The 26,443-nt window shown below is 40.3% G+C and overlaps 1 long non-coding RNA gene across 1 annotated transcript; it reads left to right on the top strand.

The window, feature by feature from the left end:
• The first annotated feature begins 4,666 nt into the window (after positions 1-4,666).
• Positions 4,667-25,407, top strand: LOC144224975 (uncharacterized). The gene is made up of 4 exons (XR_013333185.1): positions 4,667-4,687; positions 18,987-19,036; positions 21,858-21,925; positions 25,232-25,407. It is a non-coding gene; the product is annotated as an uncharacterized LOC144224975 (long non-coding RNA).
• Positions 25,408-26,443: the final 1,036 nt, after the last annotated feature.

Below are 26,443 nucleotides of genomic sequence, written 5' to 3'. Positions count from 1 at the left end.
ATGAGGCTATGGCTCCTGGAGAGAATAAAATAGGCCTCTGAATGTTCCTGTTCCTCATTTAAGATAAATGCTCTGAGAAGTAAGAAAGTGCTTTAATTAATGCCATTGGCAGACTTGCATAACTGCTGGTTATGATAGATAAGAATGATTTTTTACTTGATTTGACAGAGCTAACATACAAACCCCAAAATATTTTCAATTAGCCTCCTAGCTAGTTATCAACATGGATCTCACACTTCCTAAGGTGGGCCTCCAAGTCCTGAGGAAGTGGCATGTTTTAAGCTGCGGAGGAAGTGTGGGGGGTGGGACGGGCAGGCAGGGGCGCGGCCCTGGGTCCGTATGGAAGGAGACATTTCACTGCGGCTGAGCCAAGAGGGCAGAGCTGGGGCTCGGATTGGAAGGCCAGGCCGCTCTTGGCCGCGTGCTGCCCCTGGGGCTGGGATGGCGGGGCGGCAGCTGGTCTGATCGCGTGGGGTGAAGCACAGCTGCCCTTGTTGAGCCGAGTTCTTTCGACCACCTTCATGAGATATGAACTCTTGCCCCAGAAAGGGGAAGCTGTGCACCACGCTCCCTGAGTGAGTCGGTGGTGGGGCTACGTTTGACCCCGGGCTCCTCATACCCACTAGGATCCCCACTCCCACCTCATGCTGTGTCCCTGCTTCACTTTACTGCTCGTCAGACACCTTGACGGCCACCATCAAACTGAGCCTGGTTTGACCAGGAGACTGAGACAGGGGACCACTGACACTGTCCACACAGAGGAGGAAACTGAGGTCCAGAACTGCAATGCTGCGTGTGGCCCCCACCAGCCCCAAATCTTCTTCTCCACCATGCTACTTGCTGTGATAACGGCCTCCCGGGTCTCCGACCCTGACGGCAAAGCTCTGGGCTGGGCCTTCTTCCCCGACCACCGGCAGTGAGGCTGAACCTTTTCTCAGGCCAAACTTCCCGTCTGAGATTTTCGCAGCAGCTGCCCCAGAAGCCTGTTCCTTGTGTTGCCCACACATGAGTCCTGCCAGGGCTAGGACCGGGGGAGGGGGTATAGATAAGTGAGGCACCAGGGCACAAAATTCGAGGAGGTGCTCACCCTCGGGGGCCGTGCCAGTGCTGTTGTCTTGTGAGGACTCAACGAAATAAGAAAGTGCTTAGAGGCAGAACCTGCCACATAAGAAGGGCTATAAAAATATTCAATTATTATTGTTATCAGTAGTAGCACGTCTACTCCTGGTAGCGTTGAGAGAATCTCTGTTTCTTCTTCTGCCCACTGGAGATAAAATTAATTTTTGCCAGTGAATAGAGTGGATATTGTAAAGTTCTACAAAGGTAAGCTCTTGTTCCAGAAGGCCGTATGCTACTCTGGGGGCACGGGTGTCCCTGGACGAGGGACAGTTAACTTTGTCCTATTCTGTGGCCTCAGCCGACCCCCTACCCTGCCTGGCCTGCCTTATATGCCAAGAAACTTGGATTCCACGAAGGAGCTAACAGGAGCCACTGAAGGATTTCAAGCTGGAAGTGAAATGGCAAATCTGTGCTTGATGAAGATCCCTCTGGTAGTGTGATCTGAGACCAGAGGGGGCCGGATCTAAGGCAGGGAGGCCAGTCGGAGAGGCAAGTGAACAGTTCTGGCAAGAGACAGTGAGGTCTGAAGAAGGGTAGTGGTAGTGGGGACGAGAAAGGACCAAGCAAGAGAGTGGGGATGAGGAAATGAAATCTGTTCATCACTCCTGGAAAAACAACTGTGAATCAGTGATACCATCTTTATCCCCCAAAGCAAACAGATCCTTCATTAGTGCTAGCAATTGAGAGCTGTGTGAGGTTTGGTACCCACTAGCTGCTAAACATGCATATAAAAGGAAGCACACCATATGCTGTGATGAGTTAATGCCAATTGGCCCCACTCGGATATATACTGCTTTAATTTTAACACTTTATTTGAACAAAAATCTACTTCTAAGGAAGCTCAGGATTCCCAGAGTTTCTTCCTGCTGGCCATTTGACTTCTTTCCTCGGTAATGAAATGTCACTTTCAGTAAGTATGGACAGGATTCGGATGTCAACTCAATAGAATAAAAAACTTCATGGACAGATGACATCAGATGCCTTTTAAGGTAGTGAGCTCCATGTCACTGGGGGCATTCAAGAAAAATCTGGATGGCCACTTGATGGAGTTGTTACAGAGAAGATTCAAACATCAGAAGGTGAGTGGAATGGGGATGTTAGACTTGATGACCTTTAAGGTTTTCAAGAAACATAAATTCTAAGAGGTTGAATCACAAATGTAGTTCTTGGCTGATCAGGGGAACCCCATAATCACAGAAGACTCAAAATGAGGATATAAGATTTTTTATGCAAATTCAGAAGTCATAACCACCTTAGGGAAGAAATCTGGACAACCCATCAGCCAAGACAGATCCAGAACAGAACAGAGATCATCAGAAGAAAAAGTTTGTTTTCAATGTCATCCTGAAGAGCCTGGCACAAATAAGGGACTTCTCTTAGGGCTAAGAACTGAGAAAACACTTGGATCTTTTTTTCTATGCGATTGACCCTGTGCCTCTTTTCACATTGGCTGGTCGGAAGCTCAGAACTTAATCTGCACGTAAAAATAAAAACTGCATAGACCCTTGTAATCTGTCGTCACCACTCTCTCCTTCCTCACTGCCATTCTGGCCTCTTATTTTAATGTATATGTCTCCTAATCCTAATTTTGTTTTTAACTGATAGTTCGCCTTCTAGTTCTTTCTATAAGCTTCCTCAACTGCTCTAAGAAACGAGGAGGGAAATAAACAAGGAAATAAATAATAAACCGGCACCTAGGAAGCCAGTTATTGGCTCCCACTGATAAATTGTGGGGAAATCATAGCGGACGCATTGGACTGGGGACCACTTGAGTTGTCACCATTCCTGTGCCGCAGTGGGAGTTTGGGGAAGGTTATTCCTGGACTCAGTCTCCCCTTCCGTAAAACAATGGACTAGAGCACAGGTTTAGATTGGGCTTTGGCTCCCAAGATCTCCTTGCTTCCAACTGTCCAGCCCGGGTTCCCAGGTGAATCTCCAGATGCCGCCCCTCTACCAAGCTCAGACCGCCCCTGGATTTTGAGCTGTCTTGCCTGTAGACAGTACCCTAGGCTTTTTATTTATGTTTTAAAACACATGTATATAGTATTCACTATGTCCCTTGTACTGTTCTGAATACTTCCATACAGTGATTAATGTAAATTTTGTAATGATTTTATGAGAGAGGTACTCTTCTTATACCCATTCTACAGATAAGAAAATGAAGGCTTTTAGGGTTTAAGTAAATCACTAGTAATTAACAGAGCTAGATTCAAAACCCAGGTACCAAGTCTCTGAGTTCATGCTTTTAACTGTTATGTTCCTTCAAATCCAGTCATGACTTTGGCTCAGCTCCCCAACCTTATTAAAATTCCTGACCTGGATTATTATTCTCCTAAATTATTGCCCTCCTGCCATCCAATTAAGCAAAGACTTTTCCAGGCGCCTACTCTTCCTAGACTCTATGTTGGACTGGGGTCAGGCATGAATCCAATACCGTCTTATCCAATGGGAGCTGTCTTTTTGAGGACAGGAGTCAAACATATATCCCACTCGCTAGAATCCAAAGAGAAATTAAAAGCTATGTGGAAGTTCAGGCAATGGCTATGTCAGTGGGACTTCCACTGGGACAGACGGTGGCAGAAGGGGGTTGGAAAGAACATTGCAGGCAGAGGGAAAAGCATGAGCGAGTCCCAGAGGCATGAAGTATGGTATGTGTCAAAGAGTCTCGCTCCTGGCTCTCTCTCCAGTCCAGTTCTGTATCACCCTTCCCCTTCAGCCCTTTTACATATTTATTGAGTGCCAACTATGAGTCGGGCACTGCTAGATGCTGAGGATACAGCAATCAAAAAAGGTAGCTTTCATCATGATGCTTGCAAGCTAGGGGAGGGACCCTGATCATTAGCAGGTAAACAGGATGTGCCGGGGGGTGGTAGGTGTGACGAAGAATAACACGTGGAGTAGTGGGACAGAAGCAATGGAGGGTCACTGTCATAGGAAGAGGGAGCAGAAAAGGCCCCTTTGATAGCAATTTAGTGCAAACTCAAATGAAATGACAGAGTGAGCTATGAAGATATCTGCTATGCATGTGGTATAGGTAGAAGGGAGAAAAAAACTTAGTTGCCCAAAGAATGAACTGTTTGCCATTTTTGAGGAATAGAAAAATGGGGCCAGTGGCAGACGAGCTGAGCTATAGTATGGCTCTGGGCCATGTGTGGCCTTATTTATGAGAATAAGGACTTTGGATTTTGTTTCCAGTGCAGTAGGAAACCGTCATGAAGCTGTCCCTGAACCAAGCCATTAGAAGCCACATAAGCCCTTTCCAAATCTCTTTGGGAAAATCAAGTTCAGTCCTTCTTCAGGGCCTTTACCCATCCTGTGCCCTCTGCCAGGAATGCCCCCACTGCCCCCCGTCTCCTTGCTGAGCTATTTCCTGCCCTCTAAGGGTGGTTCTTCAGGGAAGCTCCTCCTGGCCCTCCTAAACAAATTATATTCCCCTGCTAAACAATCTCACCATCCGATACTTCCCTTTTGTGGCACTTAGCGAAACTACCATGACATAATATAAACCATAACATAATCTAACTTTCATTTTCTATTGTCTCTTCCACTGGATAGTGAGCTCCATGAGGTAAGACGGTATGTCTTTTCTCTTTACCCCTGGATCATCAGTGCACAGGGTCTGATTCTTAAGAAGTGCTCAATAAATACTTGTTGAATTAATGTAGGAATAAATGAAGTGAAAGGAAAGGAGGAGAAGGCAGGTTGGAGGCTCTAACCCTGGGCTGGAGAAACACTTTGGGCCTGGAACTGCAGAGAGGCTACACAGAAAGTATATGAGAGGTGTAGTTCAAGGTACACATAGGTCAAGCCCCTGACGGCTGTGGGCAGGAGAGATTGAAAGGTAGTGAGACAAGGGGCAGAAAGAATGGAAAGCAATTTTTAAAACTGTTTGGTGGATTCCCTGCCCTGTGTAAAATGTTCATATGAGGAAAAATCTATGTGTTATAGATTTAGATGTTTTCATGAATTTGAGGATCCACAAAGGTCTCAATATCCCTTGGGGTGTTGCTGGGGCTGGTGATAATAATCAGCTAGGGTGTAACCAAATGACAACAGCAACAAATGCCAAGTAGCAGAAATCATACTATATGGGAGTCAGGAGAACTGGGTTTTNGTCCGTTGATGGACACTTAGGCTCTTTCCATGTTTTGGCTATTGTTGAGAGTGTTGCTACGTCATTCATTCATTCATTCATTGTTCATGCAATAGATATTGGCTATTGACCACAAACTAGAGATTAAACCCTGTGGTAGGCATGGGTTTAGGCTCTGTCTATTACCTACTCAGTATACAAACTTGGACAAGTCATTTAACCTCTCTGTATAAAAGGAAAAAGACTTTCATTTATAAGGGAATGGTCTTCCTTATTAATGGAAAATACAAAGCCCTTTGGTACTTTAATGGGGTCTCCACATGGGAAAAGATGAAGTAATAAAAGGTCTTGCTTCTGTCCCCTTGAGTTTCCTTTCCTCCTTGAAGTTTGATTTTGGCTGGCACACCCAAAAAGTCTGGAATGATTGTCTTCATCTGTTTCATGGCCTAGAAAAATCTCTTCTTGTTCCTCAAAGCCCGTATCAAACATCAGAGCTTCTGAAACCTTCCCTGGCTCCCTACTTCCTAGGTGAAAATGAATCTCTTCCATCCTGCCCTGCTTTGAACACCAGCTCATCCAGTGCCGTATGGCTCACTACTCCATATGATGTAGCTGGGTTCACGGGAGAACTGTGTTTTCTCGCCTCTGTTTTCCCAGCCTTTGGCTGAATGTCTGGCCCAGAGCACATTCTCTGTTGTTAAATGGGTAAGAAGTCACCAGGAGAGCAGAACAGCTGACAAACCACACAGTGGCAGAAAGAAGTCCAAACAGACTTGATAAGAGCAGAAAGAAGAGACAAAGCAGCTGGGAACATCAGTGACTACTCTCTGAGGGACACTGAGAGACCATGGGACATTGTGGGTTGGGGTCCATGCAACTTCCCTGTTGGAGAAGACAGAATGGCAGTCGAGTATTTATTTTCTTTAACAAAACCACGTCGTTGTAGCCCATACCTTTGCAATTTAGAGGCTGATGTAAACTTGGGAGAGTCATTTAACCTAACTGTATAAAGAGAAAAAGATGATGATGGCCTATCAAGCTGTAAGTCTGCGGGGACACACCCTTAATGCCTCTGATGCCTTGGGCATTTCAAATTAGAATTGCTGATACCTTTTCTAACAGAATGTAAACAATTAAGGGACAACTACAAGATTATAAATTTTTAAATGTAGCAGTTATTTCAGATATATCAAAGCTGTGTATCTCACCACATTGCTTTCACTTTGCCTAAATAATGAACTTCTGTTCGTTGAGTACTACTGTGTTTGTGAGTACTACTATGTGGCACTAAGTGTTTTGTATGTATTACGTAATATGAAACTAATGCAGCAAAATGAGGGAAGTTGTTTTTACATTCCCCCTTAGGACACCTCTGAGGGGGACAACTCAAATATGACTGCAACCAATATTTTGATAAATGATTTGAGTGAGAGATGAGACCCCAAAAGACATACTGAAGTAATAAGTGGTGAGTGCTAAAGTTCTTTCTGATAGACAGTCGGGTGTTCACTTAACAGCAGAGTTTTGAACTACTGAGTAACAAGATGGCTGTGGACTGCAATGGTGTGCAAGTCTGGGGCAGAACTGAATTGTTCAGAAATAATAGAGTAGAGGCTGAGGACAGTGTTCTGGAGGGATCCTAGGGATTGTGGAAACCCACAGCAAGGCATGTAATGAAGCCTTCTCCATCTCCCTTGGAAAATCACCAGAAAATTCTTCCTTATTCCCCATTGCCCATGGGACCTGAAGATTATTACATAGGTTAGAAAGAAAGTCTGAGGTCAGCAAAGTCAGCAGACATAGGGGAACAACCATAAACCTGGCTTACATTTAATCCACGAGCCTATGAGACAAAAAGCATTACCCTCATCCTCCTGGTAAGGAAACTGAGGCTGGTATAGGTTAACAACCTTGTCCAATCCACAGCTACAAGTAGCTGGGCAGCCATTCGAAAGAGATCTGCTTGATTCCAACACCTATAATTTTGACCCAAGGAGAGAACTTCCCTCTGTTTCCTGCTTATTGAAAGTTCAATAAGTTTGATGATTACTCTTCCTAATTTCCTTTTGAGCCATACTAATAACAGGAGAAATAGTTGCACATAGAATAGAAGGGGAGAATAGAAGGGGAGGAATGTTTCTAGCCATGGGGTATAAATAGCCTACTGATCTCTCATCTTCAGAAAGGGACCAGAAGTGAAACTGCAGCAGGAGGAGTGATTGCATGTGAGGGAGGGGAGCAGCCTTTTGCACACATGGGCACACGCTGCCGAAAATGAGACTTGCGTTATCACTGCCATAGTCTCGACAAACGCCCACCATGGAATGACATCATTGCCAAAGCCCAATTAGCTCAAAGAAGACCCTGGCACTGGATGATGTTCCTTCAAGATGGCATGAAATTCCAAATATAAATTGGGTCCGCACTGGGCGATGATTCAAGGAATCGTATTGGCCAGTTCACAGGACAGCTTGGCAACTAGAAATCCTTTAAACAGGCTTTTGAAACTGTATCACCCCCCGAAAAGACAGAGGTATAATTATACCCAGATCCCTCAGTAAAAATCTAGAAAAAGAAATGCAGAGGTTCTCTGTACGTGGTGTGGTTATATCATAAATTATACTTATAGAAAACGAAGGAAAAGTTTACCAAGCACATCATTTTCTGTAGCTACTTTGTCCTTTCAGAGAGACAATTGTTAGACATTTAAAATAGCAAAACTTCCTCACAATTTATAACCCTTTCCAATGTACTGCATGCTTTCATGTACTTTATCTGATTATACCCTCCCAACAGCTTGATGCAATTATTGTTGCCATTTTATAGATGAAAACCTAAAGTTTAAAGAGGGATTTGTTAAGGACTATTTGAGAGCAGGGATTTTGTCTCACCCTTCTTTGTGCCATCAGCATGTCTTTTAGGGCCTGACATATCACAGGGATACTATAAATGTGAATGAAATGAAATCTACTGGAATAGAACTGAGTGAATTACCCAAGCCACCTCATAGCTCAGTGTTCATTTCTACCTGATGTGCAGCCCCATCACTCAGCCAAAGGTTTACCATACACCTGTTTTGTTTCTGGGCAGGTAATAAACACTAGAGAACCAGAGCATGGGGGAAGGCCAGGTGTAATATAAGTGTAAGACGTGGTCCCTGTGAGAGACTGAATATACAAACGGACAATGGCCAGGCCATATGTAAAAACAGAACTCTGACCTACTATCTGCAGCCAGCAATCCAGAAAGCCAATCCACTGTCTATAATCGATAGTCAAGGAAGCCAAACAATGACTTCTTTTTTTAATTGTTTTCAATTTATTTCTGAGAGAGAGAGAGAGAGAGAGAGGGAGAGACAGCATGAGCAGGGGAGGGTCAGATAGAGAGGGAGATACAGAATCTGAAACAGGCTCCACGCTCTGAGCTAGCCGTCAGCACAGAGCCCAACGTGGGGCTCGAACCCACAAACTGTGAGATCATGACCTGAGCGGAAGTCAGGTGCTTAACCAACTGAGCCACCCAGGCGTCCCCAAACAATGACTTCTATAGCATTCAGCCCCACGTGGTGGAAACTGACTAATAACTGACAGCTTCCCTATTTTTTATTCTTGTGTCCAACTTAGGGCAAACAAAGAAAGCCCTATACACAGTTCTAACCAATCACATAGAACACTCTGCTTTTAGTCTGCCTCCAGCTTCCCTATGCCAACAGCCTACAATCGGGGCACACTTGAAGCATTCCATATTCCCCACTAATAAAGCTTTTCCACTCCTCTGCCTGCCTTTGAATCTCTGCCCAACCCAAATGATGGTGGCTGACTCCCTTAGTATAGCAAACTCTGAATAAATAGACTTTGCTTATTCTCATTTGGGTGGTCTTTGTTTACTTCTACATCTGTGTTTAAGGAACTTAAACTACAGCGAGGAGAATAGAAAGAACAAGATATATGCATAGGAAATAATAAAATCATAATATAAAATAGTGTCAAAATGAGTGGCCACCTAGTTTTTCAACCCCTTCCAAAATAAGGATTTTTATGTACTAGCAGTACAGAGATATCAGTGATAGCTGCCTGGGAGAAGCATTCCATAACGAAGGTTGACCTGACTTTGCTGAGTGGGGAGGAGGCAGCCTGGATGAAAAGGGTGTGAGGGGTACACAGTCAAGAGATGTCACAGAGATAACAAAGCTTCTCAAATGCACCAATTACTACACATGTTTATAGATCCATAAAGCATCCAAAAGACTATGGATGCACTTGTCACTTTGAAGTACTGGATAAAAACTAAGAGACTAAAGGGCCCACTTCTTCCAATTGAAAGGTGTGACCTTGAAAGACAAACAATTGCAGGAGGTAAACATTTGGCTACATGAGAGGGAGGGGTGTGAGAGGCTGTTCAGGACTGTGGTTGACAACTGGCTTTTGAAAAGGTATGAGGCAATCCTATCAGAACCTAATAAGACATTATCTTATACAATACTTATTGAGCAGTTAAACTATGTCACGTATTTTTCAAGGAGCTGGAAATACGACAGTGAATAATGTGGGCTGTGCCCTGATAGCCCTTACAGTCACTTGCTTTAAGTTAAAATTTGAAAGAAAAGGAATAAGAAATCTAGGAAAATTCTAAACCAGATCCTAATACAGTTTTATACAGAAGATACAGGAAGTATCCAGTAGTGCTAAGAATCCAATAGGTATCCATATATCCTGAGATAGCTTCGTACTAATGCTCAGAGTATGGACATAAACAGTCACCCTAAAATGTTAACACTGACTAGGAAGTACGTAGAACTTAATAGGTCTCATGTATCAGTCCTGGTATCAACTGGCAGGACTTCCTCCTATCCTTCCCATCTTCCAAAGGCCATCAGAATAGTTTCTTAACTCTGACATACTTGTGATCATGTCACTCTCCCCCCAGCTCAGAACACTGTAGTGACTCCCCATTATCCAGTGCATGGTTTTCAAAGCCCTCTATTATATTACACTGCCTCAGTAAATCCTCCAATGCAGTCTTCAAAAACCCTTTCCCCAAAAGATCCCTTGTTCTAGTTACACCAGATTGGTGCGATCCAAATGGCAACCTCTAGCCACATGTGACTATTTACAATTAAATTTATTAAAATTAAATTAAAAATTCAGTTCTTCAGTTGCAGTAGTCACATTTAAAGTGCTCAAGGGGCATTTTTGGCTAGTGGCCACTCTATTGATCGCACAGATCTAGAACATTTCCATCATCATAGAAAGTTCTATCAGAAGCACTCTCCTAGACTAATCAATTTCTGAACACATTCTCTGTGCCTTTAGTCATTCTGGTCCTTCTGTCTAAAATGTCATTCCCCCTCTCTGCCTATAAAAGTTCTAGCCATCATTACACTTTCACTTCAAATGACACTTCCTCCAGGAAGCTTTCCTGAATAAAAATTAATTGGCTGTCCTCTGTGCCCCTTTGAGTTACTTGGAACTACTCTTTGTCACTAGTCATATTCTGCTTTTACTCAGGTCATTGTGTAAATAAATGCTTCCTCCATCAGAGCAGGTTTTTTAGGACTTTGCATCCGGTAAAGTGTCTTACACGTAGTTAAGGAGCAAAAAACTTTTGGCTTTCTGTTGAACCATGGTGGAACTGACTCTTAACTAAAACAAAGCAATGGGAGGTAGAATGAAATTACCCAAAGGAAGGAATATAGGCAAAATAATGGCACCGCAAAGATATTCATGTCCTAATCCCAGAACCGGTGAATAAATTAGGTTACATGGCAGGAGGGGAAGTAAGGTCGCTAAAACAGCTGACTTTAAGAGAGCCTGATTATGCTAGATTTTCCAGGTGGGCCCAGTGTAATCACTTTTCCAATATCAAAGGGGAAAAGGGAGGCAGGAGAAAAAAAGCCAGAGAGATGGCGGTGTGAGGACTTGGGCCAGCACTGCTGGCTCTGAAACTGGAGGAAGGGAGTCATGAGCCAGGGAATACAGGCAGCCTCTAGAAGCTAGGAAAGGCAATGAACTGGATTTTTTCTAGAACCTCTGGAAGGAATACAGCTCTGCTGATATATTGATTTTAACCCAGTGAGACACATTTTGGACACCTGACCTCCAGAACTATAAGATAATAAATTTGTTTAAGCCATTAACTTTGTGGTAATTTGTTATAGCAGCAATAGGAAACTAATGCAAAGTAGCAAAGGAATATTATAAATCAAGGCTCATGATTCCTGTATGGATCAAACACTGACAATATTTGTATCCTTCCTCTAGCACTTTGTCTCCAGACCTTTGTCCTAAGAAAATAATCAGAAGTGTCATGAAGGTTTATATAAGGATGCTCATTTATAGCATTATTTACCCCAGTAAAAAGTCCCAGTAAGTAGGGATTGATAGCCATCCACACAACATAGCGTTATGTGGCCATTAAAAAATACCACTTCTTTGAAAACTATTAAGTGGCATGGGAAGAGCTGATAGTCAAGTTTAAAAAAAGCAGGATAGTAAACAATATATGATCCCAATTTATGAAAGTTAAAAGAAATATACCAAAATGTTAGTGGTGGAATGATGGTTATTTTTGAGGGATAAGATTAGGAGAGATTTTTAGTTTTCTCTTTACACATTTCTGTGTCTTCCAGGTGTTCTATAATGAGCATGAATTACTTTTATAATCAGAAAAATAAACAATTTTTTCATGTAAAGCAAGCCCCTCCAGTAACAAGTACCACAAAATTAATCATGCCTTTGACTGAGTAATCTCATTCATGAAAATATATCCTAAGGAAATAATTCAAAACAAGAAAAAAAAAAGGTAGAAAGGCAATGTTTTATAGCAATGTTACTTATAATAGTTTAAAATTGGAAGCAACCTGAATATCCAGCAATTTAATTATGATAAAGCAAATTATAATACATTTGCTTGATAGAATATTGGGAAGTCATGAAAATAATTAATACAAACACTATCTAGAAATTCAGAAATGACAGAATAATACAAAGCAAAAAGCTGAAGCAGAAAAAACAAAATGGCTACAATTATAATAACGCCACTTAATGTGGATAAAGATCGGAGGAAGAGATAAAAATTATAAATCGTTGTTATATTAAAAAGGGTTCTGAGAGTAATCTGTATAAAGTTGTTTAATAACAAACACTGCTATTAGATAAATACTCACACCAGCAGGAAAAGAAAGAAACCTGAGAGGAGAAGACACGGTAAGAACATGGAATGATGTTGGCAGCAGAACTGGAAGCAGTTCCTGCAGAAAAGCACACTGGAGACCACCCACACAGCACATGAATTTTCATCTTGCTATCCAACAAATATTTATTGAGCCTGTTTTCCCCACATATGAATAAAACTGTAACAAAAAAACAAGCGAATGACAAACACAAAATTTAGAGTCTGAGTTACTCTCGGGGAATTAGGATTCCATTGAGGAGAGGAACACAGAGAGTTTCATAGGGGATTGGTAATCTTTTAAATTATTTCTTAAATTGGGTGCATGGGTGTTCTTTTTACTCTTCTTCTGATAAATCACAAGTGCTTACAATAGTGTTTGGCATATATTGGCTCGCACAAGAGATTATTTGCAGAAAGAAACTTTTCAGTGGCTCTGTAAATAAAGCTCAGACTCTTTAACATGGCATACAGATGTCTTCAGGAACTGGCTTATACCTAATTTATCAAAACCTATGACTTCCACCTAATTTACAATCACTCTTGTTCATTTTTTTGCTAAACAGGTAGGACTTTTTAGTGTCTCTGAGGCTTTGTCCAGCTGTTTTCTTATACTTTTTTTTCTTTCTGGAATGTTCTTCTTCACCTACAGATTCCCTAGGCCAAGTTCATCATACCTGCTTTGCAAAAGCTTGCTCTTCTCCCTAATTGTCTCTCCTCTGTGTTCCATGGTGTTCTCTTTCCTTATCTGCGCATTAGAAACCTGACTTGCTCTAATCTATTATAATCTCTCACATTAATGCTTTATTGCTTACAGACTCCTTTTAGCTCCATTATACTTGCAGTAACATTGTGAGTTAGGCTTCATTAGCCCACTTAACAGATGCAGAGTTCAAGCTTCCAAAGGAAGAGCAGGACTTGAATACTGATCTTCAGATTCACATGGTCTCTGAAGGAACAGGGCTGCCAGGCCAAGAAAGGGCAGGAAGAGGCTGAGGGGATGAAACTATAGTCTAACAATGCAGTCAGCATTTGTAAGATACATAAGAGCCTTTTCACAAGAATTAAGATTGGCCATGAAGACCATGGCCAGTGTGTTTAAGACACATAAGTTACCCTGTCAAAATAGAAGGTGGAATGGGCTAAAAGAATGACTACAAAATTGAAAGGGAAAAAAAGGTTAAATGAATTCAACAGAATGGGCCCCACATCTTATCAGGAAATTCAGAGCAGACTAGTCTCCAAAGTAGGAAGCTTGCCTTATTTTTCTTTTATTCCAAATACCTAGAATAAGGCCCAGCACTAAAAAGGGACTCAATACATGTTGAATTAATTAATTAATCAATGAAAAGATGTGCTATTGAGAAGCACAATTAGTTTTAGATTTCCTCAAACTGTTTCTCCTCAGTCACATGGCCCTTTCAGTTCAAGAGGACTGAACATCAGTTTCTCATGTGTTTAATAATACAGATCCTGAAGCTTCTCTGATGCTCAAACCCAAGCAAAGTATTCACTTGTTTGAATCATTCAATAAGTGTTTAGGCAGAAAAGTGGGTTTAGAATGCGTTAGCTGACAACTGCCCTATCTTTTATACCATCTTTGACCTTTAAGACCTGCACAATACCTGATTTGAAATACTGTACATGTAGAAATCCTCATGACCAAAAGTCACAGATCCAATGAAAAGGAAACCTACAAGCAAGAAACCTCGACCTGCCATAGAGACACAGCTCTGATGAAACTAACACTAATACGGAACAAAAAGATACCACTGAAGAACTCAAGAGTTTTTGAAACCCTCCCATCGAATACCAATAGCTATCTACTCTATAAGTTGATCACAGAAAACCTGCTTTTGAGGAACTGGTCATTGGACAAATTGGCCTTTGGAGAATTTGCCTTTTATAAGCTAATTTTTGGAGAATTGACCTTGAGCCACTGCTGGATACTGGTACTAGGCACTCTGTAGTGTTTCAGAGCCCAGCCTGTTGAAGTAATCCATAGTTCGTGACTGATCATGGCTCTGGGATATACTTCAGGCAAAAACAAAAACAAAAACAAAAACCAGGTCTAGGTTCAAGTAAGTTGATTAAAAGGCAGTGTTTGCAATAAGAAAGGGCTTAAAGGATGTGCCAAGGGATGTCTATCCTGGAATGGGCTAAGGGTCTTGCCCCAGCTGCCTTCTCTCTGTGTCTCATTGTATGTTGTTATTTAGTGAGGGAGAGAAGGATATAGACAGCAATCCCCCTCAAAGAATCAGCACTGGATCCCCAATATTACAATCCTTATGTGCACTTACTCTGATGGGTTCTGCAATCCCCAAACCCAAACCTCTTCCTTTCATTCTTTTATTTAATTAATACTTATCAAGTGTCTATATCCTGTTCTTGGGGCTGGGAGTATGCTGGTGAACAAGACAGGTAAACTCTCGGCTCTTACCAAGCTTATATTCTAGAATAAAGAAATGAGAGTAAGAAAATACCAGGGGTTGGGAAAGCTGAAACCCCCAGAAGCCTGTGCTATTGTAGGCAACAAGGTGTTTAGTCTTCATTCCGTCTCCCAGCAACATTAGACAAACAGACCAAACAGCAGACCTACTCAAATGCTCAGCATACCTGGAAGAATTAGATTATGAGGGGTGGACAGGAGAGAATTTCTCCATTTGGTCCAATTTCTAAATGGAAACTCACAGTCTTTGATGAATAATGAATGTGAATAATTAATGCATTTGAGAAAGGAAATTTTCTTACCTGTCAGTTACTTATCTTGGAGATTACACATCTATCACTCCTCCCCCGAGGGGCTAGACTCATCTCCATAGAAACTGGGGGCAACCCAGAATGTTAATTATGCCTCAATGCCAGATTTCCCTGCTCAGAATGTGACTCACCGGAAGACCTTCTAGGGCTAGCTTGTTTTGAAAAGTAGAAAATTTAATTTATCTGAAGTATTTTTTTAAAGCCCCAAATAATGAAGTATCTTAATAAGCCTAAGAAACAATTGAGAGACTGACTCTGTGTGTGCACACACTTAAGAAAATATTGCATAGAAACATATGCATCCTCTGGGCAAGAGACTGAATGGAATAAATGGATCCTTGATCGATCCAGCACCTAGAACAATGACAAACACAGAGTAGATGCTTATTGAATATTACTGTTATTGTTGAATATTGTTGAAAGAACCACTGATTCTGTGCTGAGATAATACAACAATTCTCATTTTCATGGTGACATTGTACACAATGTCCTTTTCATACACGTTATTTCATTTATTCTTTATGACAACTTGAAAAACAGGTCTACGATACATTATCCATAAATTTTTTAAAACTCTAAAATCAAAAGTTTAAGGGAAACACATGTGATGAAAAGCCTGATTTGAATTGAAATGAGCCTATTCATAGTCTTCATCCTACTTATGTAAATATTTATACATTTTGCTACAGAAATATTAATACATTTGCATTTGGAGGACTTCCTAGGTCCTGTCAGGCTTTTCCTTTCTTTTTTTAAAATCTATATATCATATGTAACATATTACCTTTCTAAAATCTAAAACATTCAGAATTCCAAAAAACACATCTTGCCCCAAGAATTTTGGTGGCAAAAATCACAGGTTCACATTGTCATCCCACTTTTATAACCAGGACTCTTTGACTCAGGAAAGCTAAGCAATTTACCCACAATCACAGAGCTAGTAAATTGATACTTAAACCAAAATCCTCTAATGCCAAGTCTTTGGAGTTTTATTTTCCCAACTACACTACACTTCAAACAATTAAACTGAAATTAAGATTATTAGGTATTAAGATAATTAAGGATTAAGATAATTGTCTATCTCACTGACATAAAAGAGGTAAAATTATCAGAAGTAGCACAGACTTGGTCAGTGCAGCAGAAACCAAAACAGAGCAAATGGAGCTGGGTGAGGGCTGTCTCATGTGGAGAGACCTCTGCTCCCTGAAGGAAATGACTTCTGAAACTTAAATCTCATTCTCCAGTACCTAAAGTGCACATGAAGTAGGAGCTGACGAAGGGTTGTCTGGCAGACTTCTCTGAATAAGCCAGACGTGACCCACATGATATTGTCATACCACATCCATGTTTTCTTTGCTTTTTTCTTTGCTTTTTTATTTTATTTATTTATTTTTTAAATAGTTTATTATCAAGTTGGTTTCCATATAACACCCAGTGCTCACATTTTTTTTTTTTCTCATCACCAACGTTTATCTGAGAGTTAATGAGACTTAGATCTCTCTCTTGGGAAGAAAGAATAAGAAGACTAAATTATAAGGCTGGCACTTCTATCAGTCAGGATAGCCTAGGTTATGCTCTGGTAACAAACAACCCACAAGGCTATTTGACTTAAAACAACAAAGGTTTGTTTCTTGCTCATATTACATGTTTATCACAAGAAGACAGGAGACGCTCCATTCATTGTAATCATTCTGGGACCCAGGATGACAATGCAGCCACTCTTCCAAACATTGTTAGTTGCCTGACAGAGGAAAAAAGAAGGCATGTATGTCCTGGCTTTTTAAGCTTCTACACAAGACTGATATGTTGTCACCTACAATCACCTGGTTCATTGGCCAAAGTGAGCCATCTAGTTATATCCAACATCAAATGGAGGAAGTTCAAAATTTGAGGCTTCCAAGATTTTCAATACACCTGCCTACTCAATAAATACTTTCTTGAGTGCCTGCTAGTGCTAAGCACTATTCTATGCACTGGGGATTTAAAAAAAAAAATTGAGTGCTATGAAGAAAAATAAAGTGGAGCAATGGGTGGTGAGTGATAGGGTTGGGGAAGAAGAGGTGAAAAGCAAGCTCAGGGAAGAATTCTCTCAATAAGAGACCTGGAGGAATTGATAGAGGGAGCCAAGTAAGGGAAATTCTACCTTTGAGGCCAAAGCAAGACACAAAGAACTCAAAGTCCAGGAAAATCCAGCATGATTCCTAAAGTAGAGACAGAGGGGTAAAGCATCAACAGTGTGTATCTGTGGGACTGAAAAATAGTTGGGCTCATTCTCTTCAAGCCCTGTAGTACACTGTCCCACTTCCTTCTTTTTCTGACTGAAAAAACATAGGCAGCAGAACACTTCCTTCTTCCTGTGGTTAAGTAACATGCAAAAGTGTTTTACTTGAGGAGAGAAGAGCAATCAGCTAGTGTTCTGTAAATAAATAAAACTATCCATTTATTGATGGAAATCTATACTCCATGAAGGGTCCTGGGTATTTTAGATACTTCATTTTATTGGATAAGGTTGTTGTAGAAAGGAAAAGAAACATAGGATTATTATTATCATTTTACAAATGAAAATGCTATTAACAAGGGTTAACTGACTTTCTAAAAAAGGTGTGCAGGGTTTCTTGTGGCAGATAATTTGACTCCCAAGCTTGTATTCTAAATTGTCATGAAACATAGTGAACTTTAGACTACTTTTGGAGGGAAAATTTGTGAAAATCCACATCTACATGAATTCTTATTTGATAACTTACAGAATTGCCCCTGTTACAAGAAAAAAGGAATGTTATTTAGATATCTTTGCAACAGTGATCATGTCTTCCTATAGAGAAGACTGAACCCATGGCTGCTTCATCACATACTCATCCAAAGGTCACCTTCTCAGTGAACTTTCCCCTGACTACACTATTTAAAATTGCAATGCTGCCTCCTCAGTACTTCCTACCTCCTTCTCTGGCTGTGTTTCTCCCCACAGCATTTATCACCTTCTTATAAACTATGTGATTTATTTGTTCACTGTATGTTGCCTACCACTTGAAAGTAAGCTCATGGATGAAGGGAATTCTTGTACGCTTTTTTAAAAATCACTTTTATTTCCCCTAGAGTGTAGAAAAGAACCTTATACTCAATCAGTAATTATGAATGAATGGTCAGAATGGATGGATGGATGGATGGATGGATGGATGGATGGATAGATGAAAGGATTCAGAGAATGATCTCTTACTTGAGCAAGAGTTTTTAACCTGAGGTACATTAATGGGTTTAAGCATAAAATTATGTGCAGTTGTGTGGGGAGAAGAGTCAGTTGTGTGTGTAGAGTCAGTCTCAAAGAAGTCAATGACCCAAAGGTTAAAAACCAATTTGTGTGGTATATCCATACAGTGGAATCTTATTCAGCCATAAGAAGAAATGAAGTCCACAGGTCACCTGGGTGGCTCAGTTGGCTAAGCATCTGACTTTTGATTTCAGTTCAGGTCATGATCTCATGGTTCATGGGAGTAAGCCCCATGTCAGGCTCTGGAGTAATAGTCTCTGCTTGGGATTCTCTCTCTCTCTGCCCCTCCATTTCTCTTCTCTCTCTCTCTCTCTCTCTCTCAAAAATAAATAAATAAACATTTTTAAAAAAGGAATGAAGTCCTAATTCTTGCTACATGGATGAAGCTTGGAAACATTACACTAAGTGAGTGAAGCCAGACACAAAAGATCACATACTGTGTGATTCTTTTTACATGAAATGACCAGAGTAGGCAAATCTATACAGACGGGACATAGTTTAGTGGTTGTCTGGGGCTCAGGGGAGAAGTGAGGGCAAAACAGGGAGCAATTGCTTAACAGATATGTGATTTTCTTTCAGGGTGATGACAACATCTTGGAGTTAGATAGTGGTCATGGTTGCACAATACTGTGAGTATACTAAATACCAATGAATTGTATATTTTTAGATGGTTAAAATCGTACTTTTTATGTTATGTGTTTTAGCACAACTTTTTCAAAAAAGAACAAGGGAATGTGAATAAGGGAAAGAAAGAGATGACAAAGATGAGGCAAGTCCTTTCATACATCGAACAGGATGGATGAGGGGATCTAAGTCTGAAAACTGTCAGTTGCAATCAAACATTCTAAGAATATATGGAATTGGAATATATATAATACTAGGAAGAACAACTTATATTTGTATCAAGTTTTGCAGTTTGGGTCAAATTTCCAAGTGTATTATTTAATTTAACTCCTAGAAAAGAAACTTGTGAGGTGGGGAAGGGGTGGCTACAATTCTATGATTATCTCCATTTTATAAATGAGAATAAAGGTTCAGAGATGTGAAGTAATTTTCCCAAATTCACATAGCTACTGATGGTAAAATAAGGATCTAAACCCAGGTCTGTCTATGCTTTTGGCAAATTGGTTCCTCCAGCTCTTTTCAACCTTTCAGTATCTTTCCAGAAATCACAAGTTTTCCTGTGGTAAGTCTTCCCAGGTGAAGTCAAAAGCCAAGTTTCTTCTCTAACATTTGGAATTACAACCCTTTAGTGTAGTCACACTGAGAACTTCACTGTGACCAGAAGTTCTGACTAGAAATTATATGCATCCATGATAAATGATAGCACTAGGAAAAATAGGTTTTTACTTATGTAAATTTTTGAGAGTGAGAATGTTCTAAAATGTGGAGTCAATGGTAAGAAAATGGTAATCAAAGCTAATGAATGAAACCCAACTTCTTCATTTTACAAATGACAAAAGTCAGGCACAACGAGGCTTGTCGAAGATGACAGAGTTAGTGTCAGAGGTAAGATTGGAATGCAAGACTTTTAAATGCTCTGTAAAAGCACAGGGTTCCTAGGAAACCACCCTTCCAACAGCCTTCTCTTCTCCGAGAAGAGATTATTTATTTAGTTTGTGTAGTTAGCAGGTCCGCGAATACGCTGACATTTATCATAAACACGGAAAGGAAGAATTAGAGATTCAGTGATAATAAATAACCCAAATGCTTAAATTTAGCCTCAGATGAATCTGTTTTCTACCTTTTGTCATCCCCATTGGGCTGAAGCACACGGACACAGTGACTTTTCTGTTTTACCCAGGAGTGGTTAATTATCCAGAATTTACCAGTCATGGTTTGTAAACACAGTTGGTGGTGGGGTGAATAATGTAGATCCATAGTGCCACTTCCACCCCTGGTGACACAGATGGTCAGAGCTAAAGGGGCCTTAGAGACCTTGCAGTCTGGGGTTTCCCAGCCACAGTCAGCTGACCTCCAGGGAGTTACTGACTTGAGTCTGTGTCCAACTCCACCTTCCTTCTCAGAGACAGAGCCTCTGTTTTGCTCCCATCCCCCTTTCTCATCTTCCGCTCCCTCACTCTGAGGTAGGTTGAGGTGCAATAAATGCTTCTAAGATGGAGCGTCGGTCATCTTAGGGAAGATGTGGAGGAGAAAACTTAAAAAAGGAGAAAGCACCTGCTAGAACAAAGTAAATTTAGCAAAGCTCCTCGGTGTACACTTTAAGTTGGAAGGAACACATTCAAAATAATGTAAACTAAAGCTTCACTTCCCATATGAAGAAAGTCAGTCACAGAGAATGGATGTGATTTGCCAAAGCTACAAAGTCAGGAAGTGGCAAAGTCAACACTAGCACTCAGATCCTCCAAATCCTAATCCAGTGTCTTTTCATGATACTTTTTCTCAGTTTCCATTGTTCTCTTTTACGTAAAATAACCATGATTCATAACCCACCAGTGCCACATCAGGCATTGACTATATGACATTGTCTGCAGGTTTCACAGAGTATATTCTGACACTCAAGGACATATGAGTTAAGCCAAGGATTTTTGTCTTGTACAACTGTATCTCCTCGTAACTAGTATAGGCTCTGTCTCATAGGAAGTACGCATGACTTTTTTTTTTTGATGAAATGGATGCTATGGATGGGACAAGTGGGCTTCCACCATGGCTATTAAGGTCTCTTATGACATGCCATCCTTTCCTCAGGGCAAAAGCCTTCTCTTTGTGTCCCCTCCCCTCCACCCCTCATTTTCCCTCTGTGAAAACATTTTTTAAGCCTCAGTCAATAGCTACCTCCTGTTATCTCTAGCAGAAAGGGAACTGATAAGACTAGCATCAAACAGCCTTCAATATGCATGCCACCCTAACTAATGTGTGATATGCACTGACTGTATGACATGGATGTGTTACTTAATCTTTCTGAGATTCACCTTAACCAACTATAAAAGAGTTCATAATACCAACCTCATTTGATTCTTCTGTAGAAGAAATAATATATGTAAATTTTCTAGCACAGCATATGCCACATGGTAACTACTTAACAAATGTTAATTCCCTTCATCTGGTCAATTCCTCCCTTAAAAGTGTCCCATGGCTCTCTGCTTACTCTTCACCTGTTTATTATGCACTATTTTACAAATTATTGATAACTTCAGAATACTTCTGTCTTCCCGCTAGATCATAAACTATCTTGAAGGCATTACTATATCAAGAAATCTTTGCATTTAACTCAACGTGACTTCCCACAGAATCTAGAAGGATGGCCAGCACAAATGTGGCACGTAAAACTTATTTTTGTAGAATTGAATTGAAGTGTGTGTGGGTGGTGATGATGGGGAGTGCATAGTGTATCTGGCCCTTTCGACAGTTTGTCTGAAAAGTAATAACCCTTATGCTGGTGTCTTATGTAGTTCTTCATGTTATGTTTATTTTTCTCCCTAAAAACAGGTAGCCAGGTGTTTGGCAATGACATCCTTCCATTCAAAGTGAGCATCTGAAGAGCTGACGCCCCCTCAGTGAGTGACCAAGCTATATTTATGTGTTGGGTCCTCATGCCCCCACGAAGAGGAAGTGGTATTTCAGGGATGACAGATGACAATGTGACGTCACCCATCTCCGTCAGTGCTCATTTCATTTCTTCAATTTCAGCAAAGAAATTATAGAAAAGGTTGTTCCTTTATCACATGGGTGACCTATTTTTTATTCTTTATTAATGAAAATAGGGAAGGTTCTCTTCACCCTGCCCTTTACTATTGAGCTTCCCATTTCTGCCTTTACCTCATCCCACCTTTCTGGAGGAAATAAAGGCCAATAACTGAAACGCAAATGGTAAATTCACAGATTACATCTATCTATATTATAATCTAAAAAAAAAGTAAAGAACCAAAAAATTTTTTAAAGAATTAAAGTATGGATACACATGCCTTCTTAAGATAATAATTAAGATTAACAAATGTTTATAGATTATTATCAGACAACAATTATTGAGCTCTTGTTATGATCAGGTTTACGTGCTCTATCTTTGCTTACTTCATCTACTCCTCAACTAGCCCTATACGGAGGGTGGTATTAACTTGTCCAAAATCTCATATATACCTGGCAAGAGTCAGGGAGATTTGCATCTATACTTGTCTGAATCAAGAGGATGCATTTATAATCATTACCCATACTGCCTCACCCATCCATGTGAAGAATTGAGTCATGAGTTAGCAATATGGAAATTAGTGACACATAGCCCTCTCCCTCAAGAAGAAACTAACAATGTAGAATATACATACATATACATATATATTCAAGAGAAAGAGAGAATATATATATACACATACACAAAAGAGTGATTGGTGTTATGTTAATACTACTAAAAAGGAGCTATGGAAGTTCCCAAGAGGCAGAACTGAACTGAATTCTAAGGTCTGGATAATGGAGAAAACTCAACATCTAATCTATACCAGAGGTTGTTCTGGGAACTTTCATATAAGTGATGTTACACCATTTTATTTAATGCAAAGTACTCCTGTGTGATAAGTGGGTAGTACTATCCCTATTTTACAGATGTGGAAACCATGTCTCATATGATAATAGCAAATAGATATCTAGCACTTATGATATATTGGATGCTATTCTAAGAACTACATGTATTAATCCTCACGATGATTCAACCATACAGGTGCAGAGCCCATTTTAGAGATGAGGAACCTGATTTTCAGAGTGTTTAAGTCATTTTCCCAAGGTCCTACCACAGTAAGAGTCACCAGTAAGAGGTAAAGCCAGGTAGAGGGGTAAAGCCAAATAGAGGGGTTCTTGTTTTCAACCATCAGGTTATTGCTCTGTAGTGGGAAAGTAAGATGCCCAAAGTTACCGCCTAGAAAGGTGAGCCAGGATTTGACCCACACCTGCCTTTAAAAAAAAATACATTTAAAATATCTTATACCATAAAAGAGACTGGAAATATAGGTTGAAGTAAAATACCCTGAATGCCACAGCAAAGGCAAGAATTCTATTCTATGGCAAGGGAAACCCTCAAAAGACTTTGAGCAGAAAATTAAAAATCAATATGATTAAATCTGCACTGAGGAGGAAAGAAAGCTCACTAGAACGTAAAGAATGAGTCAGAAATGGGTGAGGCAGAAAGTAATGAGCCCTGTTAGGAGGATTCTGCAAAAGTCCTAATGATGAAGGTCTGAGAGAGGACAGGTCACAATTAACAGAGAACATGGGAGGGAATATTCAAGAGAATTTTCAGAAATGGCTTTGGCAGGACTTACCCAATGTAGAGAGAGAGGGACAACTCAAAGAGGAGCCCAAAGTTTGTAGCTTAAATAACTGAGAGAATGGTGGTACTCTTAACTGATCTGGATAACATGGAGAGATAAGAAAGTTGGGAACATGTTGAGTTTCTGGTGCCTATAAATCCTGTGAAGCTAACCAGGAGAGAGTCATTTCAGGAAATAAGAATTATTTAGTCTCTTGGTCTCTGGGAGAAATCCTCTTAAGTAGCTTTCAGAATTGAATAAACCTATCTGCTCTTTATAAGTCATTCTAGCCAATAAAGCAGCAATTGCGACCTCTTTTCTGCAGCAATGCATGTGGGATGCCATTCACAAACACAGCGTCCCCTTAGCTATGCCCACGATGTTGTAGAATCCGCAAGGTAAGCGACACAGGTGGCACACAACTGTACACAATTTTCAGAGTATGAGCTGTCATACTAAAACACACAGTATTTTTTTTCCTTAAGTATATCTAATAACATGAGAAAATGTTGAGAAGGTAATCAGATTAAGTGGGGTAAAAAGCAGAGAACAAAAAACACATATAATGTATTCCAAAAAACATAATATACATATATATGACACACAGAAAGAGCACTAGAAGGAAATGCACCAGAATATTAACAGTGGTCCTTCATTGAGTAAATACTTATGGAACACCTGTAGTATGCCAGGCGTTGTGCTATTCATTATGTATGGTGAGAAAAAGGGACTTATTTGATGCCCTCATATAGCTTCCTTCTAGCCTTTTTTAGTTGACTGAGACTTTGCTCTCAATCATCATATTAGTGTTCCATAGGGGTAAAGTAAGGTGCCCTAAATTACCAGCTAGAAAGGGAGCAGAGTCAGGACTTGAACCATGTCTGTTCCACACCCATATGGACACCAATTCGTTTGTGGGTTACATGTTTAGTGGTGCAAGTGTTTCTAAAACATTCAAAGTTCTCACAGAAATGACTCTCTTTCGCCGTCATGTTTCCTTCATTTACATAACTTGTAATTAAATTCTATAATTACAACAAGGATAACTGTCATTTCTGTATATGTGAATAAACACAAGTGATTCTTGTTGAGCATGGACCCCTCTGGAAGGGGTACAAGTACCTGAGCACACTAAAGAAGAGCCCACTGGCTTCCAGCATTCGTCATGAAGACATTAGTTTGGCATAACTTAGAGAAGTAATCAAGAGAATATATCAAGCCACTAAGTCAACTAAATGAAAATTGATTAAGAGAACCTATATTGTCACATTTCCAGTCATGCAGCTTGAGATTACTATAACATTAGGCAGCCAGTTAAATCATATTGACCTCTTGTCGGTTAAAATCTTGTTTCCATCATTATTACCTGCCACTAAGTCATAATTTTGTGCTTGTTATTTGTTGAATTGTGTCCTCCCAAAATTCATATGTTGAAGTACTAACCCCAGCTGCCCATCCCAGTACCACAGAATGTGACTTTATTTGGAGACAGGGCCTTTAGAGAAGTAATTAAGGCAAAATGAGGTCATATGAGTGGGTTCTAATCCAATATGACTGGTGTTATTACAGGAGGAGATTAAGACACAGACAACACACAGATGGAAGGGCAGCCACATGAGGACACAGCAAGAAGGTGGCTATCCACAAGCCAAGGGAAGAGGCCTCTAAAGAAACCAACCCTGCTGACACCTTGATCTTGGACTTCCAGCCTCCAGAACTTTGAGAAAATAAATTTCTGTTTTTAAGCCATGAAGTCTGTTGTATTTTGTGATAGAAGCTGTAGCAAATTAACACAGTGCTTCCCTCAGTGGCTGGCATATGGTCAGCACTCAAATATTGATATAAATGAGTGAGTGAAGACTGTATATGTCTCCTATCCTGCATTTCTATGGTTGATATTTTGAGGATCTTTAAAAAAGAAGTTTAGGGGCTCCTGGGTGGCTCAGTCAGGTAAGTGTCTAACTCTTGATCTCAGCTCAGATCTTGATCTCAGAGTTGTGAATTCAAGCCCTGTACTGGATTCCACACTGAGTGTGAAGCCTATTTTTAAAAAAATATATACATATATATGCATATGTGTATATACATTTAAGAATAAGTTTAATAAGCATAGGTGTGCTCTAGTTATCTGCCAGCACTGAGATTTTAAAATAAGAAAGTAGATCTTCTCTTTGATTCATTTCTACCTCTTGATCCTAGGACTTAGAAAACATGTTCCTATAAATTCCAATTTAAGAACATGTCAAATGATCAGAACAGAAATTCCAGCACTATTGGAACAGAGCCAGTCTTCAACAGATCCAAGAAAACCTTGAGCTCCTTCATTCTGGGTAACGATGTCTCATGGGACTTCACTGAGGCCCCTGGTACAAGGCTGGGATGTGAAATGGCCAGAAAAATTGGCAGTCAAGAAAATCTTCAAGGGCTTTGATACGTGGTATATAAGGTCATGGGAACCAAGGTTGAACTTTCTCCCCTCTTCTTCCTAAGGACAAGAACTAATGTACTTGAAGAAGCCAACACACCACCTGGATCTGCCCTTAGCAATGTGACCTCAAAATTGGACTGGTAAATTGTCTAGATTATAAGCATTAGCATAGAATGCCAGAGTCCACATGATTTCCAAGAGTATGTGGCCCAGCCTTCTCAATTTTCAAGGAAGAAAATTGAGTCCTCAAAAGAGGAAAGATCTACCCTACGCTTGCCATCATCATTTCTTACGCCTTTGCCATAGAAGCCAAAGTTAAACATTTCAATCTTTGTACTATTACTTTTGAAAGA

The sequence above is a fragment of the Crocuta crocuta genome, unplaced genomic scaffold (assembly GCF_008692635.1).
Source record: "Crocuta crocuta isolate KB4526 unplaced genomic scaffold, BGI_CrCroc_1.0 scaffold431, whole genome shotgun sequence".
Lineage (NCBI taxonomy): Eukaryota > Metazoa > Chordata > Mammalia > Carnivora > Hyaenidae > Crocuta > Crocuta crocuta.
This window is presented reverse-complemented; position numbering and strand designations above follow the sequence as displayed.